The 21,734-nt window shown below is 38.4% G+C and overlaps 1 protein-coding gene across 2 annotated transcripts in view; it reads left to right on the forward strand.

Annotated features, from left to right (window-relative positions):
* Positions 1-21,734, forward strand: part of PALM2AKAP2 (PALM2 and AKAP2 fusion) — a 446,433-nt gene that overhangs the window by 28,336 nt on the left and 396,363 nt on the right. The window lies entirely within an intron of this gene.

Genomic DNA, 21,734 nt, shown 5'->3' on the forward strand with positions numbered 1-21,734 from the left:
TGAGAAATGAGACAAAAGACTCAGTCAATGGAACACAGAAATGTCATCTTAGTGATGACTGGCAGAGACTAAGATGGAGTCCGCAGCTAGCGTGAGACCCTCGTGAGGCTGCTAAATCCCTACAAGGGGCAGACATACCCTTCTAGTTTCGGGCGACACTGGACTCTGCCGTGGGTACAAAGCCTGTCTCTGGAGATGCTGAGCAAATCCACAGTCTCCCCGTAGACTGGCCCACTTCGGAGAGGAAGAAGAAGGGTTTTGCATGTCAGATTCCAGCCACCAGATGTTCTCCTCAACTGAGTGATTCCCAAGGAGAGAGTGAGTGAGAGTTGAAATGAGGCCAGGCGTGTCATGGAAATAGAGCTTCTTCCCAATGGGCAGGAGCCTGAGGAGTGGGGAGTAGCTTTCTGTTTTCTTAACCTACTAAGTCTGTGCTCAGCCACGGAGTGGTCTTCCCCTGAGGAAGAATGGGCCCCTCCCACTCCCATCTTTGCAACACTGTTCTCTACACCTAAGAGCCTCTGCTCACCCAGCGTTGTCATCCTGCCCTGGCTTATGGCCAAGATATTATTTTTATCATAATCTACAAATATGAGCTTAAAAATATGTAGTATTTGGCAAAAGATCTTAAAAGAAAACAGCTGTCGATCCACTATATCTTGATAATTATGAAGTTAGGAGCATAAATCTTTTCTGGATGCTGGCTAAAAGAGGAGGCTTGAAATTCTCTCTCTCACATATTCCTCCAAAGGCCCATCTGATCTCTGCTCTAAATTTATGTGTCTCAGTCTCAAAGAATCCAGTTAACTTTAAAATCCTTCATAATTTTGAGATGGACTTCTCTTCTGCTTTAATCATTATAGCTTAATACTGCATAATCAGGAAGAATACATCATGCTCACAATTTGTAACAGATATGCAATTAAATTGTTCTCACATATACATTTAGGATTCCCCCCCAACCGAATTCAAAGATAGAATTAACACAGAGTACAGAGACCCTGGATACAATGTTTTAAATAATTAAATACATATTTGCTCAATAAGTATAATTTACAAGTGTGTAAATTATAAAGATTCTCTTCCTTCCCTTCCTCCCAGTGCAGGCAGAACACACAGGAACTGATTACAAAATTAAGATCGTGTCCTACACAACTGTGAGATAAAACAAGATCTGAGTTTTCCATGTTATAAGTTCTGCAATGAGAGTTCTGCCTGCCTGTGAGATTTCTCCTGATTTCAGCATGGGCACACTGACCACTTCTCAGAATGAGGAATGAATGTGTCTTTTTCCTGAACAAAAGCTGTAAAAATGGCTTTTAAGTGCCTTCAGGCAAGGCCTGGAAAATCTTGAAAGTTGAAGGGGTCGTGGAAGAATTTGCTGTTGGCATAAAATCAGAGGAGATTAAAATATGACCACAGTATAAAATATACAAAGGTTCTCCAAAGCACTCAGATCTTTCAGAGGCATGAATGCTGCATTTCTTTGAATTTACACACACACACACACACACACACACACACACCTTCATGTGTTCTGCAGCTAACTGTCATCTGTCAGACTGAAAGGTGAGATAGAGGAAAATGAGATTGAAGAGTAGAGTAGAAATTCCTTCCCATCTCCCCTTAATTTTTTTCCCCTCTTTGAATGATTTCTATTTATTCACCAGATAGCCTCATGTACCCTGGGAAATGGAGGAAACCTTACTTAGAATGGATCCAGTCCAATCTCCTACCAAATTTTGGGATTTTCTCCCTCCCATTCCAGATTCTGGCCTTCCCACTTCTACTTGGAGAGGCCTGGGGATGTAGAGCTCCGAAAGCACGAGGGACCCCTGTTCTTTGCAGACAGTGCTAGCCATCAGAGAACACTTGTATCTGAGCTGACCTTCCTCTTCCCCGTAATATCCATCCTTTCATTTTCATTCAGTCTTTTGGAAACAAGGGGAATAAATTTAGTTCCCTGCTTCCGTGTTATGGCATTCTTTCAGATGTTGGAAGAAGCCTCTTAGATCACAATAAACCTTTTTTTTTCTAACTTACATCCAAGTTTTTTCCCATCTCAAGAAATGACGTTTTTAGGGAGGATTAATGTCTTGACAATATTAAGTCTTCCAGACCCTTAAAATGTTCTCTCTCTCCATTTGTGTTGGTAGTCTTTAATTTCTCTCAGTAATACTTTAAATTTTCTCACATTTTGCATATATGTATTAAATTTGTCTCTCGGTAATTTATAGGATTTTAAGATTGAGATTATAATTCACATAAAATCTACTCCTTTAAAAACTGTATAATTTGATGGCTTTTAGTAGATTCACTCAGTTGTGCAAAAAGCACCATTTCACAGTTCTTAAATGATATTTTAAATTTGTGTTTATTTATTTATATTATTTTTATATATAACTAGATGTATATAGATATACAGTTGATTTTTGTATTTTGACTTTGTATCTTGAGACCTTGCTAAACTCTTTTTTAATTCAAACAGTTGTTTAATTGTATTGAATTTTCTAGATAAACAATTATGGCATCTTTTTTGTTTTTTTTAATTTACTTGACAGACAGAGATCACAAGTAGGCAGAGAGGCAGGCAGAGAGAGAGAGAGGAGGAAGCAGGCTCCTTGCTGAGCAGAGAGCCCGATGCAGGGCTCGATCCCAGGACCTGGAGATCATGACCTGAGCCAAAGGCAGAGGCTTAACCCACTGCGCCACCCAGGCGCCCCAACCATGACATCTTTTAAAAGACACTCTTAATTCTTCCTTTCTTATCTCTTGTTTATTTCTTTACTTCACAATAAACTTCCAGTAAATTCATGAATAGCAGTGGTGACAGCGGATATCCTCAACCTGTTCCTAGTTTTAGAAGGAAGCATTCTTCTTTCACCATTAGGTTTGAAACAGCTATAGGTTTTTCATAGATGCCCTTTATTAAATTGTAGAGTTTCCTTCAACATTTAATGAATGGATGTTGAATTTTTTAAAAAAAGATTTTATTTATTTATTTGACAGATCACATGTAGGCAGAGAAGCAGGCAGGGGGCAGGGGGAAGCAGGCTCGCTGCCGAGCAAGGAGCCTGATGTGGGACTCGATCCCAGGACCCTGGGATCATGACCTGAGCCGAAGGCAGCAGCTTAACCAACTGAGCCACCCGGGCATCCCTGGATATTGAATTTTGTCAAGTGGTTTTAGGATTATCATATGGTTTTCTGCTTAGAATATGTTAATAGGATGAATTACATTGCTTAACTAATTTAAAAATGTTAAACTTTGTCTTTCTGCAATGAACTCCATTGAGTCATGAAGATCTGTCTCATCACTGCTTTAGCTACCTTTTGCTAATTCTGATATGTTAGGTTCTCATTTTCATTCAGTTTTAAATATTTTCTACTTTTCTTTGTGATTACTTTTTGGACTCGTGGTTATTTAGAAATGTGTTGCTCAATTTTTAAGTATTTGGGTACTTCTTAAAACATTCTTCTAAGATTGATTTCTGATTTAATTCCATTAGGGTCAAGTTTCAGTCCTTAAATTTATTGAGTCATGTTTTATGGGCCAGAATATAGTGTTTTGGTGAATGTTTAATGTGCATTTGAAAACAGTGTGAATCTAAATCCATTCAGGTTGTTATAACAAAACACCGGGTGGCTTATAAACAAGAGACAATTATTTATCGTAATTCAGCGTTCTGGCATGGTTGGGCTCTGGTGAGAGCTCTCTTCCAGGTTGCAGACTTCTGACTTCTTGCTGGGTTCTCACATTGTAGAAGGAGCTAGGGAACACTCAGATGTCTTTTAAGAGGTCCCTAATCTTATTTACAAGGGCTCTGCCTCCCAAAGGACCCACCTCCTAATACCATCACTTTGGTGGTAGGATTTCAACATATGAATTTGAGACGGGATACATTTAATTTATACCAGTCACTGTTGAATAGTATAAATTTAGATGTTTTTTAGGTCAAGATGACTGATAGTATATCCAGCTTTTCTGTATTTTTATTGATTCTTTTTTGGTTATTCTACTAATTAGAGAGGAATATTGAAATCACCAATATAACTTGAATTCATCTCTTTATCCTTTTATTTCTGTAACTTTTGGGTTCATGTACTTTGAAGCTCTATTATTTGGTGTAAACTCCTTTGGTACTGTTATGTCTTACATTGAATTTGCCCCCTTTATCCTTGTGAAATGTCCCTATTTCTCCCTAATTATAGTTCTTGTTGTGAAGTCTGCTTTGATATTAATTAGCCATTCCCACTTCCTTTATATTAACGTTTTCAGGTAACACCTTATCTGTCATTTTTTTTTTACCTGTGTTTCTAAACTAGTTATTTTTTTTACTTGAATAAACAGCACGAAATTGGTTCTTACCGTTTTTTTCAATAATGGGAGAGTTTCAATGTTTTACTTGGGGTATTTAGGTTGTTAGCACTTAATGTAATTATCTATATGGTTTAGTGTCAGTATTTTGTCTTGAAATTTATTTTTTAGTTGATCTGTATGTTTTCCTTCATTTTTCCCATTTTCCTGCTTTCTTTTGGATCAACTAATATTTTTATGATCCTGTTTTATCTTCTGTTGGCTATATGTTTTGTTTTAATTTTTGTTAGTGTGGTTACTCTAGTGTTTGCAATATTTATTTTTAACTTAACACTTTCAAATATTGTAACATTCTACAAACTATGTAATGCCTTCAGACATTCTATTACCATTTCCCCTTCCTAACCTTTGCGCTACTGTCACTCATTTTACTTATGTGTGTTGTCTAGATGCCGTAATACATTGTTACTATTTTTTCTAAATAAGCAATTGTTTTTTAAAAGAGATTATTAAAATGAGAAAAATTACATTTATCCATATTTCCCATTTCTGTCATTCTTCATTGCTGTGTATAGATACAAATATCTTTTTTTTTTTGAGAGTTTATTTATTTATTTGACAGACAGAGATCACAAGTAGGCAGAGAGGCAGGCAGAGAGAGAGAGGGGAAGCAGGCTCCCCTCCGAGCAGAGAGCCCGATGTGGGGCTCCATCCCAGGACCCTGAGATCACGACCTGAGCTGAAGGCAGAGGCTTTAACCCACTGAGCTACCCAGGCGCCCTCCCCCCCCCCCCAAATATCTTTCTAATATATATTCTTTCCACCCTACGAACTTCTGTTAGCATTTCTTACAGTATAGGTCTTAGCTTTCATTTGTCTGGAAAGCATTTGACTTTCATATTTAAAAGACATATTCAACATTAAAGGATTCTAGATTGATTTTTTTCTTTAAAGTACTTTAAGATGGAATTTCATTGTCTTCTTCCTTCCTCTATTACCATCCCATTTTGCTTTTTTTGTCACAACTTCCTTTATTTGTTCCAAGACATTTATAGGATATTTTATTGTAGATTTGTTTACTTCACTTATGCTCTAGTTGCACACTCTATCTCCCTCACACCTGGAATGTGTGTTCCATGAAAGCAGGAGTTGCACTGTTTTGTTCATTCCAGTATTCCCAGTTCCTGACACTTAATAGGCACTCAGTTATTGGCTGAATGAATGATTAAACAAATATATGACTTCATGTAACTTTCTTCAAAACACCAAGATAATTTATATACTAAAAGTTTTACACAGGCTAGACCATGGTGCTCAGATGAACACTTTAAAACATTTTATTTTTGGTTAGAATAAAGAATGCAAAAACTTCTATCATGGACATATTTTCCTGGAAAATAATTAACCTCAAATAAAAATAGTGTTTATGTGTCATCTACAATTTTTTCTTAAATTACTTTTAGATTATTTTTATGAGTCATACATACTTCTTAAATTAAGAATTCAGGAAAATGCCCAACTACTTTATTTATAGAATTAAAAAGGAGAAACAGAGACAAATGGGAAAAGATCCCATCTGCAACAGCAACATGAAAATAAAATATCTAGTAGTATACTTAAAAAAATGTTTAAGATATATGTGAAAAAAACTTCAAAACATGATTAAGAGATGCAAAAGTTGAAGTGAATAAATGCCTGCTCTTCAAAAAGAATACTCAATATTATTAGACACCCACTCTCCCTAAATTAATCTATAAATTGAAGGAATGCCAAGAGAAGCACTGAAGATTTCTTAAGTGTATAAGGAAAAATAAATCTGCCAGAGTAGAGAGGAAGATTCTGAAAGATGGAGACCAATAGCCAGTGGCTAGCTCTCTACATATTAAAATATATTGTAAAGCTACCTTAATTAAAAGTGTATAGTGCTGAGGCAGACTCAGACAATGGAAAGAGTGAGGAAAAACAAGAGTCTAGAGACACACTAATACATGTGAAAACATATTCTGTCATAAAGGCACTACATTTTAGTGAAGAAATGTTTAATTAGTGTGTGCTGTTTAGGAAAGGGCAGGTGCCATCTAAATTTTTTTAGATTTTTTTAAATATAATGGAATGTTATTCAGCCATCAAAAAGAATGAAATCTTGCCATTTGCAGCAACATGGGTTGGAGCTAGAGAGAGTATTACGCTAATTGAAATAAGTCAGAGAAAGACAAATACCATATGACTTCACTCATATGTGGAATTTAAGAAACAAAACAAACAAACATGGGGTGGGGGGAAAGAGGCAAACCGAGAAACAGACTCTTAGCTATAGAACACAAAGTGATGGTTACCAGAGGGGCGGTGGGTGGGGCAGGGGTTAAATAGGTGATGGGGATCAAGGAGGGCGCTTGTGCTGAGCACCAGGTATTGTATGGAAGTATTGAATCCACTAAACCTACAACTGAGATGAAAATTACGTTGTATGTTAACTAACTGGAATTTAAATAAACTACACAAAAAAGGAAAAAATATTTTAAAAAGTTGGATCCCTACTTCTTACACCATGACAAATTTCAGGTGGATCAAATGTTTAAATGTTAAAAACAAAACAAAACAAAAAAACCCAACAACCCATAAACATAAGTAAAAAAAAAAAAAAAATCACCAGAGAATTATTTTACAGTTTTGGAACCTTGGGAAGCATGATACAAAATTGAAATGTTATTAAAAAGAATGATACACTTGGGGTGCATAGGTGGCTCAGTGGGTTAAGCCTCTGTCTTCAACTCAGGTTATGATCTCAGGGTCCTGGGATCGAGCCCCGCATTGGGCTCTCTGCTCGGCGGGGAGCCCACATTTTCCTCTCTCTCTGCCTACTTGTGATCTCTCTCTCTCTCTTGTCAAATAAACAAATAAAATCTTAAAAAAAAAAAGAATGATACGCTTGATTTTAAAATATTTTAATTTTTTTAAAGTTTTTATTTATTTGACAATATTTTAAATTTTCTTGTAAAAATACCATAAGCAAAGTAAAAAAACATATATATATATATATATGGTTGAGAATATATATATTCACAGAAAAGGGTTGCTGTCATTAATTTAAATAGCACTTATGAATCTGTAAGAAAAAGACCAACAACCAAATAGAAAAATGGGCAAAGGCCATAAAGAGTTTTTAAAAAAATGTGTTGCCTGGCTGGTTGGTCAGTACAGCATGTAACTCTTGATCTTGAGGTTGTAGATTTGAGCCATATGTTGGATTTGAGCCCCATGTAGATTTAAGAGATTATTTAAAAAAATAAGTCAAGCAGAGAGAGTCAATTATCATATGGTTTCACTTATTTGTGGAGCATAACAAATAGCATGGAGGACATGGGGAGTTAGAGAGCAGAAGGGAGTTGGGGGAAATTGGAAGGGGAGGTGAACCATGAGAGACTATGGACTCTGAAAAACAATCTGAGGGTTTTGAAGGGGCAGGGGGTGGGAGGTCGGGGTACCAGGTGGTGGGTATTATAGAGGGCACGGATTGCATGGAGCACTGGGTGTGGTGAAAAAGTAATGAATACTGTTATGCCAAAAATAAATAAAAAATAAATTAAAAAAAAAAGAAAAAAAAGAAAGTCTTTTTTTTTAAGTTCACTAAAAAAGAAATAAAAATAACTTTGAAACATATTAAAAGATATCAAAAATTCCCATAGTAAAAGAAATGTGAATTAAAAGTGCAACAAGATGCCATTTTCTACTGACCAGATTAACAAAGATTAAAATATTTACTAACTTTTTCAATGAGGGTGAAAGAAGACTGAAGTCTCATGTTTTGGGTGAAAGGGTAAATTGGAGAACAACTTGGCAATAGCTACCAGAATTTTAATTTTATTTATTTATTTTAAAAGATTTTATTAATTTATTTGACAGAGAGAGAGAGACACAGCAAGAGAGGGAGCACAAGCAGGGGGAGTGGGAGAAGGAGAAACAGGCTTCCCACTGAGCGGGGAGCCTGATGCAGGGCTTGATCCCAGGATCCTGGGATCGTGACCTGAACTGAAGGCACACACTTATCAACTGAGCCACCCATGTGCCCCTCTACCAGAATTTTAAATGCTTATAGCTTTTGGCCCAGTAATTTCACTTCCAGGCATTGATTACTTCAGTGGTCTGGCACATATGCAGAGGCATGTGTCTGCAAGGATATAAGCATTGCTGGTACCTGCAGAATTGGAAAGGACCTAATGTCCATTGAGGTGCTCCGCCTGGACCCCTTCTCCTAGGATAGAACATTTATCTCTAGCCACATAGGTGTTGGCTGTCTGTGGTTTACAGCTACACCCTTCTCCAGAGACTTATTCTCAACTGAAAAGGATCCTTCTCACTTGGAAATGGCCGAAGGGTTACCCTTGGATGCAGCCAAAGCCATTGTCTGCAGAAAAGTGTGCCATGCATGCTCCAGAGCTCCCCATGGGATCAAGCTGATGTTAGACACAACTGAAGCGACGTCTTTCCTTAGCTTCCTCCCCAGCCCTATCTTTACTCCCTGGCTTTTGGATAGGTTTCTTTTGAAATCACTTCTCAAGAAATCACGTGTGCAAGAATCTCCATTTCGCGCTTTGCTTTTGGAGAATCTGATCTAAGAGATCCATCAACAGGGGGCTGCTTAAATAAGTGTAATATTCTATATAATGGAGTACTACCTAGATATTAAAAAAAAGGGAGGCAACAGCTCTCTATGTACTGATATAGACTGATCTCCAAAATGGAGTGCAAAAAACGAATTGCAAATATGTATAATATACTACCATTTATGTTAGAATAGACAATTAACAAATATGTTTGAGTATGCATGGAATATCCTTGTAAGGATAACTAAGAAAGGATAATAGTGTTTGCTTTGATGTCAAGGGGAGCCTAACTGGGGTCTGTGAGATGGAAGGTAAGAAGAGTGCACTTGGTACTATATACTGTCCTACCTTTTTAATATCTCACCATGCAAATAAATTACCTATTGAGTTATAGTTGATAACAATGTTAAAGCAAAAACCATTAGTACTATTTAAAAATTTAGGTATCAGAAGTCTTTTCTCTTGCCCTCAGGAATAGATCACATTTAAGAAAATCAGCATGTCAGTACTCTAAATGGAAACATATGTTTTTTAAGTCCTTGGAGAGCGCTTTAAAAAATCATCTAATCATCTGCATCTTAAGGATTCTTTCTGTAATTTTCTTAATTTACACAGTAAACACTTTCCTTGTAGGTAATGTCATGGCAACTTCCAACTGGCCCTTTCCAAATTATCACAAATTGGCAAGTATCTTCATTTAAATGAGTGTGCTTTTTCTAAACTTGAACTTAATTGCCATTCATTTTGCTGCATTAATTATTGTAGATTTCCTGCCTCCTTTATGCCTGTGGCCACACAGACATCATATCATTATTAGTTATACTTGGCCTTTGGTTACAAATTAAACACACATATCTGCTGTGAATTGTCCATTATGTTAAAGATCAAACATGCTGGACTTGGGGCTTAAAACAGTAATGTCAGTGCACAGTCCTGAGATATGAGACTGCACGTTGTCTCTGCCTCATGAAACAGAGGTCATGACTATATTAAAAGCATCTCTGAAACTGAAATATAATGAAAGATATATCATACCTCTTTCCCTGTACATCCCTGAGTCCATGATATATAACAATAAAAAAACCTGGCCTTTGTTCTTCAACTGCATGGTGCTGCTTTTGGAGGCAGGCAGAGTACTCTTCCAAAACGCTTCCCCCTAATCATCTCCCCTCCCCACCTCTCACCCCTGCCACATTTGTCATACCCACTCAGAGATGGCACAGAAGACACAGGGCAGGAAGGCTGGTATGAATGCATCTTGTGGCCATTCGTCCTTCCATTATGTTAATAAATGTTAATAAACATTTCATAAATCTTTACTATGTGGTAGGTTTTGTGCTAAAGATCTGGGCACACAGTGGTAGATATGATACCTAGCCTCTGGAGTTTAGACTTACTTTGAGGTAATACAGTAAGCAAATGAAAATAAGACAATAAGCAATGTCTTCTTAATGTGCACAGAGGAAAGGGAGAAGTGCGTGCGTGTGTTTGTGTGTGTGTGAATTTTAACACTATATGCATATATCTATCTATATAAATATATGTGTATTATATGACTACCATAAAATTTTATAGTTCTGTGCACTAGGAACAGCACAAGCAAAATTGAAAGGCTGAAGATGACAGCCGGATTGTAGCATACAGGACAGAAAGAAGGGTGGGTTGCTCTTAACAATCAATAATAGAAAACAGACAGTCCAATAGAAAAATGGGCTAAAAACATGAACAGACAGTTCACAAGAAATGATCTCATTAAATCAACAGGTATAATTTATGCCTACTGAACTAGCAAAATGTTGTAGTTGTAGGACCTCATGAGATAAGAATGTGGTTGGAAAGACTCACACACAGCCATTGGTGGTGCAAATTGGTGTCTCCTTTTGGGTACCTCTCTACTGGACAGTTAGATTGTGTAAATAAAGAACCTGAAACCAGTTCATGCCACTTGACTCTATAACATCACTTTTCAGCATTTGATCTTGAGGGATTAATCAGAGATATAAATAAAGATTTTTGTACAAGGATGCATATTGTAGCATAATTTGTGATCAGGAAAAATTGCAAATAATCTATTCCAAAATTAGATGTTTAAATTTATTAAGGTGGTTATAGGGAGGAATATTATCCCACCATTAAAATTTATATTTTCAAAGAATAAAGATATGAGAAAATATTTCAGATTTATTACTAAGTGAAGAAAACAGGAAAGCACAGTAAGAATTCTAATAGATTAGTAATGTACACACAGTCATAAAGGAATAAGTTATTTCTAGGTAAGTAACTTATTTCTATTTTAATTTTTCTTTGTATTTTCCAACTTCAACTGTGAACAAGGATTACTTCTTGAGTATATTAAAAGATTGTATCAAACGAGAAGGAAGAGCTATGAATCGCACCCAACTCATTCAACACCCAGCCCAGATATTTATAGTCAAGTGTATATTTTTTTCCTTTGCAGCAACTTTATTGAGATATATAACTCATAAATGACTATTTGTTCAAATCTTTAAAAGTTTCTAATGTCCTTTGGCATACAACTATCTCATAAACTCTCAAAATTCCTCTAGGATATAATTTCATGTTCACTCTTGTACTTCCTGTGTCTCATTGAAAAGTCTGAGCTAATGCTGATAATTTATTCTATAATATCTCATCCTCCTCAAATATGTATTTGAACACTTTTTCTGGATGTCTCTATTATGCCTGGAGTTCTTTAGAAGCGAAGAGGAAAAAAAATTTAGGAAAGCAGATGTATTATTTCCCTATTTCCTTTTTGCTCCCCACCGCCATCTTATGTTTTCAAATCCTGCAGTTTAACACCAGATAAAAAGACCCTTTCATTGGAAAATCAAAACATGAACATAGCTGGCAAGAATGCATTAAGTCAATAATATGATTGGAATTGTAACAAGGACAAAGAATGGGGTATCAGGTATGGTAGACATGGAAATACATGCTGAAATGCAACTTTTTATAGCTGGGAGAGAGGGAATGCCTGAAAGAAGATTTTGCATTAAGAATTAAATTTTATGTGGGGCGCCTGGGTGGCTCAGTGAGTTAAGCCCCTGCCTTCAGCTCAGGTCATGATCTCAGGGCCCTGGGATCAAACCCTGCGTCAGGCTCTCTGCTTGATGGGGAGCGACCCCCCCCACCCGCCTGCCTCTCTGCCTGCTTGTGATCTCTCTCTCTGTCAAATAAATAAATAAAATCTTTTAAAAAATTAAATTTTATGAGATACTATAAGACCAGGTATAAAAAATTATAGTTGGAAACAAAACAACAACCTACAACATTTTAAGGCTATAAAATAAATTCTTGGACATACTAATGGCACTTTGAAAATATCTTCTTAAAATGTTTTCATTTGGCTGAATTTAGAAATTCACATGTACACATTTAGTTCCTTTTTGCAATGTTACAGGTATTCAGGTCAGTATCCCCAGTAAAAATTATTCAGCATTCTGTAACTTTTCATAAAATTGTTTTTTGGGCTTCATCTGTCAGGAGCAGTTTTCTTTTGGGGTGTGACTAAAGATAGGGATTTTTCTTATTAGCCAAGTTTTCAATATATAAAATCATAGAATAATCTCATTTATTTAAAAAATTGTATTGCATATCCAATATATCATGGTGATATATTTTTCTGATAATTCTATTATAACGTTTAAAAGTCTTCAAAAATGTTATTTTGTGATGGAAAATTTTTGAAAAATTTCACAGGCAGGTACTTATTTCAAAATAGATCTTTATATCAGGAAAGTAGGAATTGGATGAGTACTCTTTGGAATTTTAAGATTAATTAAGACTCCCTTGGAATGATTTACTTATTTATTCAAGTAAGAACCAAAACATTATCTTAACAAAAGGATAGTATACCACTGAAAGACTAGGCAGTGTGGTGTGTTTCAGGGAGCAGAAACCCTAGATATATAAATTTAATATTCATAAATGATTGAGAGTGATATATAATAGAGATTTTTCCAGCAGCTGGAGAGTTAAAAATATTCGTTACCTGATAGCTTCAAAATATTTTAGTTAATTAATCTATGGAGAATGTTAATTTTACTACACAATGCTTGCATACCAGAACACTCATATTTTTTTATTTCCTAAAATTTTATTAGTCTGCTCTGAGTCTCTACACCTATGTCTGGGGGAAAGTCAATCTCAGTGTGTTTTGTGAACACTCTTCACTCCTCGTGACTGAGAGTCATACAAAAATTCAGGGGTCTTATGTAGTCCAGACCACTGGGGAAGGACCTGTTCATCTTTGGTCCTCACTGGTCACTTCTGAAAAGCTCCTTAGTCCGCCCTTGTGTCTTGGATGTCTCCTAGGGAAGCCATTCTGTCTTGAGATCCTAGTAAGTGGCCATCTCTGAGAAAATAAATGGTTTCCTGGCTCTGGGAACCTGAGATGGAGCATAGAGAAGAAGAAGGAAGTGCCCAGGGGCTCAAAGGAAGAACAGATGTCCTTATGAGGGAAGAGTCTATAGGGAGAATCACTATTTGGACAAGAGGGCTGGTGCTCAGATGTGGCAGGTTCTAGACCATGACCGTGAAGCCCTCAGATCTACCCTTCTTCCAAATTTCCCCATTTGTTGGCCCACAAAACAATAGCTAATCCTGTGCCTGGCTCAGAATAACCTCCATATGCATGATGTGTAAATGATTGAAATCAGATGAGCCACGACTGTGACTTTACTCATATAAATGTGTAAATTACTCAAGTGTTCCAATTGGATGAAGAGAAATAGCAAAGTGTAGTCCTTGGTACCTCAATGTAAGAAGAAGAAAATTCAGAGAGGATACTGCAGAATGGGGATTCTGATGGAAAAGTCTCTGCCCTCATAGAATTTAAAGGCATGGGGATTCAGTGGGTGACCTGTGTCATTGTTTCAGGACTGCTCTTTCCATCACTCAGGCCTCTCATCTACAGTCTCCTTGCACACTTGTAACAGTCTCCAGACCCATCTCTGCCACTGTCTATATTCCCTGTTCATGTCTGATTGTCCCAGAGGATCTGAGACAACATATAACCATGAAGACCTGGCTATAACCATGAAGACCTGGCTGCCCATGAGCTGGCATTCACATCAGCTTGGCTCTTACCAGTGCTTCACAAATTTTTTCTTCCTTTCTCCTTGGCATGTCTCCAAAAGGGCTTTTTTTTTTAAATGTTCAGTTAGCCACTGTATAGTACATAATTAGTTTTTGATGTAGTGTTCAGCAATTCGTCCGTTAAGTATAACACCCAGTGCTCATTACAGCATGTGCCATCCTCAATATCCATCACCCTGTACCCCCTCCCCCAATGAAGCCCTCAGATTGTTTCCTGGAGTCCATAGTCTCTCATGGTTCATCTCTCTCTCTGTTCTCCCTCTTTTGATTTCCCTCCCTTCCCCTATGGCCCTCCATGCCATTGCTTATTATCTGCATGTGAATAAAACCAAATGATAATTATCTTTCTCTGCTTGACTTACTTCCCTTAACATAATCCCTTCCAGTTCCATCCATGTTGACGCAAATGGTAGGTATTCATGGTTTCCAATGGCTGAATAGTATTCCATTGTATATATGTACCTTGTCTTCTTTATCCATTCATCCATTGAAGGGCACCTTGGCTGCTTCCATAGTTTAGCTATAGTGGACATTGCTGATATGAATATTGGGGTGCATGTGCCCCTTCTTTTCACTACATCTGTATCTTCAGGATAAATATCTAGTAGTGCAATTGCTGGGTCATAGGGTAGCTCTATTCTTAACATCTTGAGGAACCTCCATACTGTTTTCCAGAGTGGCAGACCAGCTTGCATTCCCACCAACAGTGTAAGATGGCTCCCTTTCTTCACATCCTCGCCAACAATCGTTGTTTTCTTGTTTTGTTAATTTTTGTCATTCTAACTGGTGTAAGGCGGTATCTCATTGTGGTTTTGATTTGTACTTCCTTGATGGCTAGTGGTGTTGAGCATTTTCTCATGTGTCTGTAGTCATTTTTATGTCTTCTTTAGAGAAGTGTCTGTTCATGTCCTCTGCCCATTTTTTGACTGGGTTATTAGTGTTTTTGAGTGTTTAGTTTCAAAAGTTATTTATAGAGCTTGGATATTAGCCCTTTATCTGTAATGTCATGTGCAAATATCTTCTCCATTCCATGGGCTGCTTCTTGGTATTGTTGACTGTTTCCTTTGTTGTGCAGAAGCTTTTTATCTTGAGGAAGTCCCCAAAGTTCATTTTTGCTTTTGTTTCACTTTGGAGACCTGTCTTAAATGAAGTTACTGTGGCCGATGTCAAAGAGTTTACTGCCTATGTTCTCCTCCAGGATTTTGGTGGGTTCCTGTCTACACTGAGTTCTTTCATCCCTTTTGAGTTTATCTTTGTGTATAGTGTAAGGGAGTGATCCAGTTTCATTCTTCTATATGTAGCTGTCCAATATCCCCAGAACCACTTATTGAGGACAAAATGGCTCTTTTAAACTATTCTTCTCTTCCTTAACTCCTCAGTTGTACCTGCTGAGAGTGAGTGAGTGTGTATGTTGGTGTGGGCATCAACAGCTCTGCACTCACCAGCTGTAGGACCTTCATCACATTTCTTTTTTTTTTATTTTTAATTTTTTATTAACATAAACATATATTTTTATACATCACATTTCTTAAGTGCACCTGGAAAACAAAGATGATAGTAAGCAGAACTTACTTACTGCTTAGATTGTAGTAAGTAAGTAGAACTTAACCTCTGAGTGCTGGTAAGCCTAAAAAGATAGTATCTGGGATGGGGCTCTGTGAATGTCATCTGTGAATGTGAGTAATCTCTCCTCAGCTGAGTGAACCCCCTTTTCCTTCCTTTCCCTGGAAAATAAAGCATGACTATATATTCTCCTTCAGTTATTTGATATTCTTTTCTGCATATCATTCTGTATTGCCATTTAATCACCTTTTCCCAAAATGTACCAGCAGACCTGTATTTTTGGATGCCATTATTGAGGGCCCAGTTTCTTTGTCCTCATAATTACCCCCACCTTCTCTGTAACCTCCTTTGGGCTCCAGGCAAACTTGGCTACTCTTGAGCATACTTCCTGAAATGCTCCCTTCCCTTGAATGACCTTGCACCATCCCCTACCATGTTGCTGGGCTTCTCTCCTTCCTGTGTCATATTTCATGGTTCAGTTCTTAATATTTTCATCTTTACTTTTGTACCCATTCACTCTGAGAGCTTTCAATGGATGTCAAGTGCAACAAATCATTGCTAAATGTCCCGTATTCTGAAAAGAGCCAACAACAGCTGGGGCCAGATACGTCCCCATGACATACTGTGGAGAAGCAGAACTGCCCAGTTAACTAAGGTGATACTTAACCACTTCTGAAAATAGCCTAGTGGTTGAGAGCACTAAGATGTTTTTGGAGCCAGCCTACTTAGATTTTAATCCTGGCTCTGCCACTGACAAACTTCATATGCCTCTAGTTGAGATATTTAATCTCCCTGTGTTTGGTTTCCTATCTGTAAAATAGGGGTAATAATAGTACCTACTTCCACTCCATTGGGCTGAGTCCATTATTTTTTTTTAAAGAATTTTTTTTTTTCTTATTTGCTAGGGAGAGAGAGAGAGTACAAGCAGCCAAAGTAGCAGGCAGAGGGAGGCGGGAAGCAGGAAGCCCAATGTGGGGCTCCATTCCAGGACCCTGGGATCATGACCTGAGCCGAAGGCAGACGCTCAACTGACTGAGCCCCCAGGCGCCCCAGATTAAGTCCATTATTAAGAAAGATGGCAGTATCTTTTTAATTCCCCAATGTTTCTGCCTCCTTCCCAGTCCCAGTGGGGGAGAAGGGGAGGAATGAAGGGAGAAACCATGTTTCTCTCTGCACTTAAGACTTCTCCAGAGAGGGGTCAAACTGGTACAGGAGACAAGGAAAGGGAGAAGATGAGATTTAAATCACATTTAAGAATGAAATGTTTGAGTAGATAGAAATTTTAATAACTTTTCAGAAAATGTCTGGAAAGCCATGGCATCTGTCCAAGATATAATTAATAATCAAGAAAAGGTTTATTGCAGATTTCGAGAAAAACTGACCTGATTCTGTATTATCACTCCTCCAACTTGATTCCTCAGTGATGTTGATGATGATGGCTAACAGCATCAGGATAGGTTTTCTTGGATATCTATAGCAAACTATCAAGCTTAATACCCCTTAAGATGGCTATAATCAGAAATATAGACAATAACAAATATTGGCAAGGATGTGAAGAATCTAGAATACTTACGCTAATGGGAATGTATAATGGTACAGCCACTTGGGAAAAAAAGCCTGGCAGTTCCTCAAATGTTACACATAGAGTTACCATCTGACTCAGCAGTCCTACTCCTGAGGATCTACACAAGAGAAATGAAAATATATGTCCACACAAAAACTTGTCCACTAATGCTTATAGCAGCATTATTCATAAATAGTGAAGAAAGATGTCCGTCAACTGATGACTGAATAAATATAATGTGATATCCATACAATGGAATAATATTAAGTCATAAGAACGGTGTACCAATGATACATGTTATCATAAGGATGAAACTCAAAAACATTTTGTTAAGTGAAAGAAGCAAGTCACAAAAGCCTACATATTGAATTGTCTGACTTTGTAAATTGTCCAGAATACATAGAGCTGGAGAGACAGGAAGCAGTGGTTTCCTAGAGCTAATAGCAGGAAGTGACTCTTAATGAGTATGAGGTTTCCTTTTGGAGTGATGAAAGTATTCTAAATTCAAATTAGGGTGATGGTTGCACAACTCTGTATATATGATAAAAAAAAAAACATTGAATTATACACTTCAAGTGAGTGAACTTCATGACATATAAATTATATCTCAATATAAGTACCACGTGCTAACCAATTACACCACTGGAGCTCCTAAATTATATCTTAATAAAGCTGTAAAAAAATCAGTTGATTTTCTCCAGCTGTTGAAAATAGAACCACAACTTCCCTTGCCTTGGGCTTCATACTCTACAATAAACAACCTTTACCTTCTCTTTCCACATGGCCTCACTTACCAGACAGTGGTACTAACAGATGTTTGTCATTTTTCTGGTGTCCCAGCATTTAAATCCATTTCCAAGTTTATGAGTTTTGGCAGGTGCGTCAGCCATATCTCATTATAGAAATGGAAAACAATAGATAGCTGTTTGCCAGAGGTCGGAGGCACCCAACCTAGGCTTGGCCAACCTGCTCCAGACTTGGAGTTCAGCATTAGGGATAGATTCAAAGAAGCAGGGACAGTGGGAAGTGCATTTGGATAGGGGTGAGAGCAGTGCCAACAGCCAACCGTGTTTCCAGGGATGGAGTCTATATCTTGTGCCAGGCAGTGGGAGCGACGCAAACTCTGGTCACTGTGCTCAGCAATAGGGGTGATCTCACTGGATGGATTTTTGGCTTGATTTTGGCTGTGACTAAACGCTACTTCATCTTCCAGTCCTGCCTGTTTTCCAAGTCTGGTTCCTCCAACCTTCTCAGCAATTGTGTGGGTGAGTTAATATCCTTCCAATCAGTTCTTTTTCTCCCATGATCAGTTTCTCTGCTTGCAGCTAAGAACCCTGTTGATGTAATTCATAAGTCAGGATGATTTTCATCCTACAGGGTCTCTGGGATTCATTCTTTTGACTGTAGGCATTTATTTATTCATTGATTACTTTGTGCCATCCATTATCTCATGCATTCCTCATAATAACGTCGTGACATACATACTATTAGCCTTCCTTGCACAAATGAGGAACCAAACTCATTGGAATGAATAACTTGTGGATTTAAACCCAGAGCAAGGCCAGTGACCCTTCCTTGAGATCTTTGTGGCCACTTTTCTATTTTCACTGTGGCTACATCTCATCCACCATCTACTGGACAAAAGTCTCTGCTACTCTTCCTCCTTCTATCTCTTCTTTATTTAAATTGTGGTGGCATCATTGCCAAAGTTCTTCATTAAGTATTGTTGGTTCTTCTGTACAAGAGTCTATACCTCCCTATTGTCTTGAGGCTCAGACATCAGAAAGGATTAACCACTGATGTCTGACACCTTCCTTTCTGTTTATATCTCTCAGTAACTCAAAACAAGCCCATTACATGCCACAAATGCAGGCCCTATTTTTTCTTAGTCTCGCTCAACTTACTGCAGACAGTAGGCCCTCAATAAATCTCCTTAATCTGGAGACAGACTAAAGACAAAATATTGAATTCACTCCTCCATCATAAGTCCCAAATTCCATGGCAGTGATGATTTGGAGAACAATAAAATAAGCACCAACATCATATGACAAAATCTATTGGAATGTGATGTTCTTGGCAGGAAATCATGTCGGAGTGGAAAATGATCCCTAAGTATAAATACTGTAAAGACATGTGTACCATCAGGACTATATTATTAGATTCCCAGAGATTTTTATTTAGAAGCTCAAGAACTTGTAAGGCTATACAATTCCTGGAATGGAATTTAGGTTTGCTTTCTGAAATCAATCCAGTCAAGCCTTTTCACACACGAGCATTCTTAGAAAGTCTTTGAACGTCTATTCTTACTCATTTATACTGGTGGCAAGGAGTCCAAAAATAAAATCATCATGAGGTTCTGCTTGCTTCCTGCTTTAGTTGCACTGGAAATCTTCCAGGGAAAACTCATGTACTTTTTGAGATCTCCTTTGCCGTCCATAGTCAGCACTGGGTAGTGGAAGCCTAGACTTGGGGCAAGGTCTGGGATAGCATTTGGGGTTCTATACCCAATTCCAGTGTGTGTGTGTGTGTGTGTGTGTGTGTGTGTGTGTGGTGGAGTTTCATCTACACCAATAAGCAACTACTGGACAGCAACAAGGTTTTTGAGAATTCAACTCAATTCTGACACAATCTACCCTGAGATAGTGTCAAGTTTCATAGATTCAGGACTCAGTCCTACAAGACTATCCCTTCTCCCAGATACTAGTCACAAACCCAGGTTATGACCTGGCCTTCCAGCCAACCAGGTGTAGAGTAGAGGTTCCAGGACCCCTTGTTTGTATGTCAGATTCCCCTTTTGAGTTCAGGTTATTACCTGTAATTCTCATTGACTGGCTATAATCCCGGAGTTCCTAAGATCCCTTCCCTGGACTCAATGAACTTGCTAGAGCAGCACAGAGAACTCAGAGAAGCATTTACTCACTAGATTATTGATTTATTATACAAAGATTTAACTTAGCACTAACCAGAAGAAGAACAGAAACTTCTATGCCCTCTATAGGTGTACCACTCTCCCCAAATCTTCTTGTGTTCACCAGATCAGAAGCTCTCTGAACCCTATCCTTTTGGGTTTTTATGGAGGCTTTATTACATGGGCATGGTTGATTAAATCGTTGACTCTTGCCAATTGATCTAGAATTCCAGCCCCTCTCCCCAGGTTGGGTGGGACTGAAATTTCCAGCCTTCTAATGACTTGGTTGGTTCTTCTGGCACCAGCCCCCATCCTTAGGTTACCTAACAGCTTTCTAAAAGTCACCTCATTAACATAACAAAGACACCTTTATTGTCATAGGAAATTCCAAAGGAGCTCTGTGCTAGAAATGAGGACAAAGACCAAATATGCATTCCTTATTATACACCACAATACCACCGATGGTATGAACCAAGTGAATCAAAGAGGCTGAGCAAGAGAATGCCAAAGACAGGATCTCATGCCAAGGATGGACCTGGAAAGCAAGGGCATCAGGGGAGGGTTGGTCAGGAGAGATAGGGACGTAGTAGACATTGAGCCTAGCTCTAGTCTGAGACTACTCCTTTCCCTCCACTGGGGCTACTGGGGCCCTTAACAGATCTTGATCTAGGACAGATTGAAGGGTCTACAGCCCACATTTTGGGGCACTCCAGCATGGCCTTTTTATGGCTGGGTCTGTCCCTCACTTTGGACCCTGAGTGTGATACTCTGTGAGAGTATGTGGCCAAATCCTACTGTAAGGCCCAGCCTAGTATCTGGATGACTGAGAGTTGCCCCTTCTCTCCTCTTGCCTCCCCTACCCCCCTCCCAAAATGACTATCACTCCATTCTTGCTGCTATGAGATTGAGCCTAGTGAGTGACTCTCTTGGAGGCTACTTGCTCACTGGGCCACTGCTTGTTGTTAAACTCAGAGACTCCATTAATGCTATCCTTCACAGCCCCTTGCCAGGTAAAGCCTGTGCCCTCAGGGCCTATCTTCCCACCAGGACGTCCAGTAGGCAGACCTAATTCCAGACCTGACCACATGCTGACTTCACCAGGCTCTGTTTCTCAGAGAGGTAGCATGAGTTGAGTAGGCTGCCAGAGGCCCAGCCATGGGTAAAAGATTGATAACCTTGCAGAGAAAGAATGGGTTAAAATCCTAGACTGATGGACAGTAGGAATCAGGGAACACATTGAGGGGATCATGATACCCATTAGCCCATACAGGTCTTTGTGTTAAATAGAAAAATCACATCCTTTTGAGGTGGAACAATTAGGAAAAGCTGCTCTTCTTCCATGTGGATACAACCTGAAATGGATTGAAGTGGCCCCCAAAAGATCCATGCAGGTCCTAACCCTGGATACCTGTGAATGTGACCTTATGTAGAATGAGGATCTTGATAACATAATTAAGTCAAGGATTTTGAAATGCAATCATTCGAGATTAACCAGGTGGGTCCTAATTCCAATGACAAGTGTCCTTACAAGAGAAGGAGAAACATGGGGGTGACACAGGGAGATGATGAAGGCAGAGATTGTCTCTACAGAGCTACAAGCTAAGGGATGCCAAGAATTGCCAGTAGCTACTATCAGCCAGGAGAGAGGCATGAAGGGAT

Source organism: Mustela putorius, unplaced genomic scaffold, assembly GCF_011764305.1.
Source record: "Mustela putorius furo isolate JIRA1106 unplaced genomic scaffold, ASM1176430v1.1 tig00000580_pilon_pilon_pilon, whole genome shotgun sequence".
NCBI lineage: Eukaryota > Metazoa > Chordata > Mammalia > Carnivora > Mustelidae > Mustela > Mustela putorius.